Consider the following 5,995-nt stretch of genomic DNA (forward strand, 5'->3'; position numbering starts at 1 on the left):
ACCGGAGCCTCCTCAGGAAGTGCAGCCTGCTCTGTCCCCTCTTGTACAGGTAGTCTGTGTTGCATGTCCAGTCCAACTTGTTGTCCAGCCACAGCCCAAGGTACTTGTAGTTCTGTACAAGTTCAACCTCATGTGCCTCAATCAGAACTGGTCGTGGGCATTGTCCAGATTTCCTGAAGTCTATGACCAGTTCCTTTGTCTTTGAGGTGCTGAGCTGCAGGTGTTTTTAAAGTCGTCCCCCAGACTTCTGTATTCACTCTCTCTGTCTTCCTTGATACACCCCATGATGGCTGTGTCATCTGCGTACTTCTGTATGTGGCACAGCTCCGAGTTGTAACAGAAGTCCGAGGTGTACAGGGTGAAGAGGAGAGGGGCCAGCACTGTCCCCTGAGGGGCCCCTGTCAGATATGGTGTCCTTCAGTCTGACATACTGTGGTCTGTCAGTGAGGTAGTCGGAGATCCAGTCCACCAGGCATGAGTCCACTCCCATCCTTTCTAACTTCCCCGGCAGTAGCGGGGGCTGGATGGTATTAAAGGCACTTGAGAAGTCCATAAAAAGAATCCTCACAGCGCCGCTTCCCTTGTCCAGGTGTGAGTGGGCTCGATGGAGGAGGTACAGCACAGTTGAGTTGATGTTGAGAGGGAGGCACACTGAGGGAGGGGGGAGGGGGGACTGCAGTGAGGGTGAGGGTGAGGGTGAGGGTGGAGGGGTCATGGGCTGGTCAAACCGGTTGAAAAAGGCATTCAGATTGTTTGCCTCCTCCACAGTCCCCCCTGCTGTTCTGGCTTTTGTTCTGAAGCCCATGATGGTGTTCATACCCTGCCAGACCTCCCTCATACTGTTGTCCCTCAGCTGCTGCTCCATCTTCCTCCTGGAGGTGTCTTTGGCCTCTTTCAGGCACAGTTTCACCTCCCTCTGCCCTGATCTGATTGCCTCCCTGTATTCGTTCCTGAGGGCCACCTTCTTCCTGTTGACTGCAGCTTTGACCTCCTGCGTCACCCAGGGTTTGTTGTTCGGGTAACAACGAACAGTCTTAGCTGGAGAGACTACATCCACACAGAAGTTCAGGTAGTCTGTCAGGCAGTGGGTCAGCCCCTCAATGTCCTCACCATGGGGGGGAAAACAGAACATCCCAAGAGGTGGTTTCCATACAGTCCCTCAGGGCCTCCTCCCCCTCAGGAGACCACCTCCTGATGGTGTGTGTTGTGGCTGGTTGTCTTTTGACCAGAGGGGTGTACTGAGGCTGTAGGAGGACTAGGTTGTGGTCTGACTTCCCAAGTCGGGGGAGGGGGGTGGTTCTGTATGCGTCTCGTACATTAGCATACAGGACGTCGATTGTCCGGTTGCTTCTGGTGGGGCAGTTCACAAACTGGTGGGAAGCAGGCAAGGCAGAGTTCAGTGTGGCGTGATTCAAGTCCCCAGAGATGATGATGAGTGCCTCTGGATGTTGGGTCTGCAGCCTTGCTGTGACTGTGTGAATCTTCTCACAGGCAGTGGCTGCATTGGCACTCGGGGGGATGTAAACACACATCGCGATCACGTGACCGAACTCTCGTGGCAAGTCATATGGCCGCAGGCTAACAGCTAACAGTTCTAAATCTCAACAACACAGAACCACCTTGACAGAAGCATGACTTGGGTTACACCAGCGGTTGTTAACGTACATGATGAGACCCCCACCTCTGCTTTTTCTGCATGCTTTCGTATCTCTGTCCGCTCTCACTGTAGCGAAGCCCGGCAGGTCCATGTTAGCGTCCAGTGTTAGCTGGGTTAGCCACGATTCTGAGAGGATGAACAAGCTGCACTCCCGGTAGATACGCTGGTTGATCAGCACCGACAGCTCGTCCATCTTGTTCTGCAAGGCATTTACGTTTCCCATAATTCCCGTCGGGATTGATGGTTTGAAACGGCTCCGGCCTGTTAGCCTGGCCTTTAGCCTAGCGTCAGCCTTGCTGCCCCGGTAACGCCTTCTCAGCTCAGCCGGGATGTCATGTTGTATTCCAGCCTGTGCCATCGGCTTTAGAGCCAGTCGCTCCTCTCGAGAAAAAGTGAGGATCCTGGCTCCTGCGGGTACTTTAAAGTTACAAGTATCCATAGAATATGTAAAGACAAAAAGAAAAGTAGAAAATATCTAAGAAAAACAAGGAAAAAAATGCTTGGTGTTGCGGAGCAACTAGTAAGGCAGCCGTCTCTTGCAGCGCCCGTTGGAATCAGTAGTAGTTTATAGTCGTAGATTGTCTCGCTAGTTTCTCGGTTATTGATAGTGCAACGATCCTGTTCTGAGTATTAGTAGTTAGGTGCTGATGTATTTTGATCAAGTGTAGTGTGGCACCTTAATGCTCTTTTTGTTCTGTTACCTCTGGCTGTGCTTGTGCATACTGTATTTGTCTGAAGTTGTGCAGTGTTGCACATTCGGCTTCTGATGATCAGCTAACATGATCAGTTTGTAAATTTGTATTCACTGTGCCTTGCCTCATGCTACTTGATTTTGATCAGGACTCCAGTCACTAAGTGTAGTTATATTCTCCCTTCCCTGAAGATGTATTCTTGTGTAGCCTGGCTTTGTGTAGCTCTCAGTAGCATTAGTGCGTCCAAATAGAGTTCCTTCTTCTTCCTCTTGGTCATGTTGTTCTGCCTGCCTCCCATAGAGGCCGCTAGTGTACACTGCCACAGTTACTGTAGTAGTCTGCCTCTCTCTCATCCCATTCCCAATCGTCCTCCTTCCCTTTCCCTTATTTTTGTATTTGCATCCTGTTGTCCTGTGTAAAAAAAAAAAAAAAAATTAGTTTCACATTACTTGATCTGCTGTGTTTGGGTGTCTGATGGTGACTTTGATATGACTACCTAAATATATGGATCTGTGATACTGAAACCACAGCACAAACCTAAAACAACCTAAAGTAATGGCATGGGAATGACAGATCAAAGAATATGGCGCTTTTTTTTATTATCATATAAGAACCTTTACCCACATTTTAATCACACACTTTGACTCTTACAGGAATTCAAGATGCTCAAAGGTCTTATGGTTGATTTTAAATCCAGAGGAGCCTCTTTAACTTAACCGGCCTGTTCCTGCTCTGCTTTTTGTGCCCCAACCAAATCACATTAGTAACACGGTTACAATAATAAACATTTATTAGAATTATGTAGATTGTAAACTGTCTTTGAGAGAGTCTGTTTTCATTCTTTTTTGTTTTTTTGTTTTGTTTTGTTTTTTCAAATATCTGACCAAACAGAAAACTAGAAAATGCTCCCAGAGCTCTGCCGAGAACATACAGTATGTTGACTTTTGTGTTTGGTCTATATTAGTGCTCTACTGCCGGGAGCAAGACAATAATCCCGGTTTAAGCTTCATCACATGAAGTGCCAGACTTAAAGTTAGTCATTTGTTTTTTTCATGCTCAAAACTGCATTCTTTTTGTGCTGGTAATTTTCTTTCTTTACTTTCCCATATATTTAGGTATGTTTTTGACAACAAATTACTATGTTCATGCCATCAATATTGGATTGTTGCAAGTAATTAGATCAATGTTATAGTGTTATTTAAGCTTTTACATGATATGCAGTAATCTAATGTCCCCTGTACATAATTTATTTTATAGTTAACGCTGTATTTCTTACCAGATATCACATTTTAAAGTATTGAATAGACTCAGCACACCTTCTTGGCAGAGAGTGTATTTCGCAGTAATTAAAACAACTGATAAAAAATGTTAATGCATGTCAAGCATTATCAGTACTGACTGAGTATAAATTAATCCTTGTAGTTTGTGACGTCAGTCTGCTCACTGTGAAGGCTGCACTTCTTGCACTTCCCACTTTCGATAACCCTAATGTGACCAGTGTGAAAGCCACGTTTGTTATCATTACTTGGAGCTAATTACCTCAACTCTGATGGTGAAAAACATCTGCTTTTTACAAAATCACATTTGCTAATCTGTCACTTGTTCAAATCTCTGCTGGAGAAGAAAAAAAAAAAAAACAGTTGTCACACCCTTTGCTTGCAGGAAAACAGAGCTACAAACAACTACATGCCCCACTGTTACAAATCAATGGTAACGATCAGAAATGTTGTTTTTGGCAAACACTCCTGATCAATTCAAGTATTGTTACTCATAAAACAGGATTTAGTATTGCTTGTAATTGCAAAACATGCTGAATTTTTCCAGAAGCCGTATACCATGCAACACTGTTTCCATCTCTATCAATTATGCTCCCACAACTGAATCTTTCAGGATTTTTATCAACTAATGCCGACCACCGTAGTGTAAGGACTAGTCAAACAGGGTTGATGCACTTCAATTTAAAATCACAAAATAAAAACTGTATTTTTTGTGTGAAGTTTTGAAGCTTTACTACATTTATAGTAGCAATATATTTAATTTATTAGACAAGTCATTCCTATGAGAATTAGGTAAATAAACCAAGTTAATGAAGAAAGAAAATATGATCCTAAAAGTCACATGTTGTCAGTCAGATGAAATTCAAATCATATGTTCTCTAAGTGTGAGCACTTGCTGCTGTAGTGACTGACTCAGTCAGACCAATTCTTATGGATTTCACAAGAACAGATTACTCAGTGAATATATTTCTAATTTGAATAGTTTTTGTGTCTACTTTTGATTATAAGGCACTCAGACATTTGTGGTTTTCTTCTTTTCTACTTTCAGGCGGTGGTAAAGTCACATTCAAAGTTGGAGTCAATAATAGTGATGTGTTGCATTACAGTAAACAGGGCTGTAAAGTGTCCCTCCACACAGATGGAGTTAGCCCAATGGATCTCTTTCAGCCTCTACTATTACATGCTGTGACAGCCTTGATAAAACTTTTAATTGCATCCCTCTGAGGTTTTCTCTGATGCCTGAGACAAATTGACTTTGGGCTAAAAGTCAGATGGTATCAGGGATTTTTACTGCAGTCTCCTGCAAGTAATCCTTTGTAAATTTGATCTCCACCCTACAAATAGTAAGTGGCTCACACAGAGGAGCAGATTTACTCTTCCATCTGCCTTAAGCTCATTATTTATATGTATCTGTGTAGTAGTGAGCGAGCTCAATGCACTGCAACAAAGGGACATACGTCACATTTGGAAAATAGCAGCAAATATATAAACAAGAAAATGAATATACTCACCACATTCTACAGCATAAAGAGAAACAAAAACACAATCAAGTGTTGAAACACTGCAAATGGAATAACAGAAGTGTCTGTTGACTTTAAAGCTAAACACATGGTAATATTCCATCCATCCATNCCCATGATGGTGTTCACACCCTGCCAGACCTCCCTCATGCTGTTGTCCCTCAGCTGCTGCTCCATCTTCCTCCTGGAGGTGTCTTTGGCCTCTTTCAGGCACAGCTTCACCTCCCTCTGCGCTGATCTGATTGCCTTCCTGTATTCGTTCCTGAAGGCCACCTTCTTCCTGTTGAGTGCAGCTTTGACCTTCTGCGTCACCCAGGGTTTGTTGTTCGGGTAACAACAAACAGTCTTAGCAGGAGAGACTACATCCACACAGAAGTTCAGGTAGTCTGTCAGGCAGTAGGTCAGCCCCTCAATGTCCTTGCCATGGGGGGAAAACAGAACATCCCAAGAGGTGGTTTCCATACAGTCCCTCAGGGCCTCCTCCACCTCAGGAGACCACCTCCTGATGGTGCGTGTTGTGACTGGCTGTCTTTTGACCAGAGGGATGTACTGAGGCTGTAGGAGGACTAGGTTGTGGTCTGACTTCCAAAGTGGGGGTAAGGGGGTGGCTCTATATGCGTCCCGTACATTAGCATACAGGAGGTCGATTGTCCGGTTGTTTCTGGTGGGGCAGTTTACAAAGTGGCGAGAAGTAGGCAAGGCAGAGTTCAGTGTAGCATGATTTAAGTCCCCAGAGATGATGATGAGTGCCTCTGGATGTTGGGTCTGCAGCCTTGCTGTGACTGTGTGAATCTTCTCACAGGCAGCGGCTGCATCGGCACTCGGGGGGATGTAAACACACATCGCGAT

Source organism: Stegastes partitus, unplaced genomic scaffold, assembly GCF_000690725.1.
Source record: "Stegastes partitus isolate 25-593 unplaced genomic scaffold, Stegastes_partitus-1.0.2 Scaffold152, whole genome shotgun sequence".
NCBI lineage: Eukaryota > Metazoa > Chordata > Actinopteri > Pomacentridae > Stegastes > Stegastes partitus.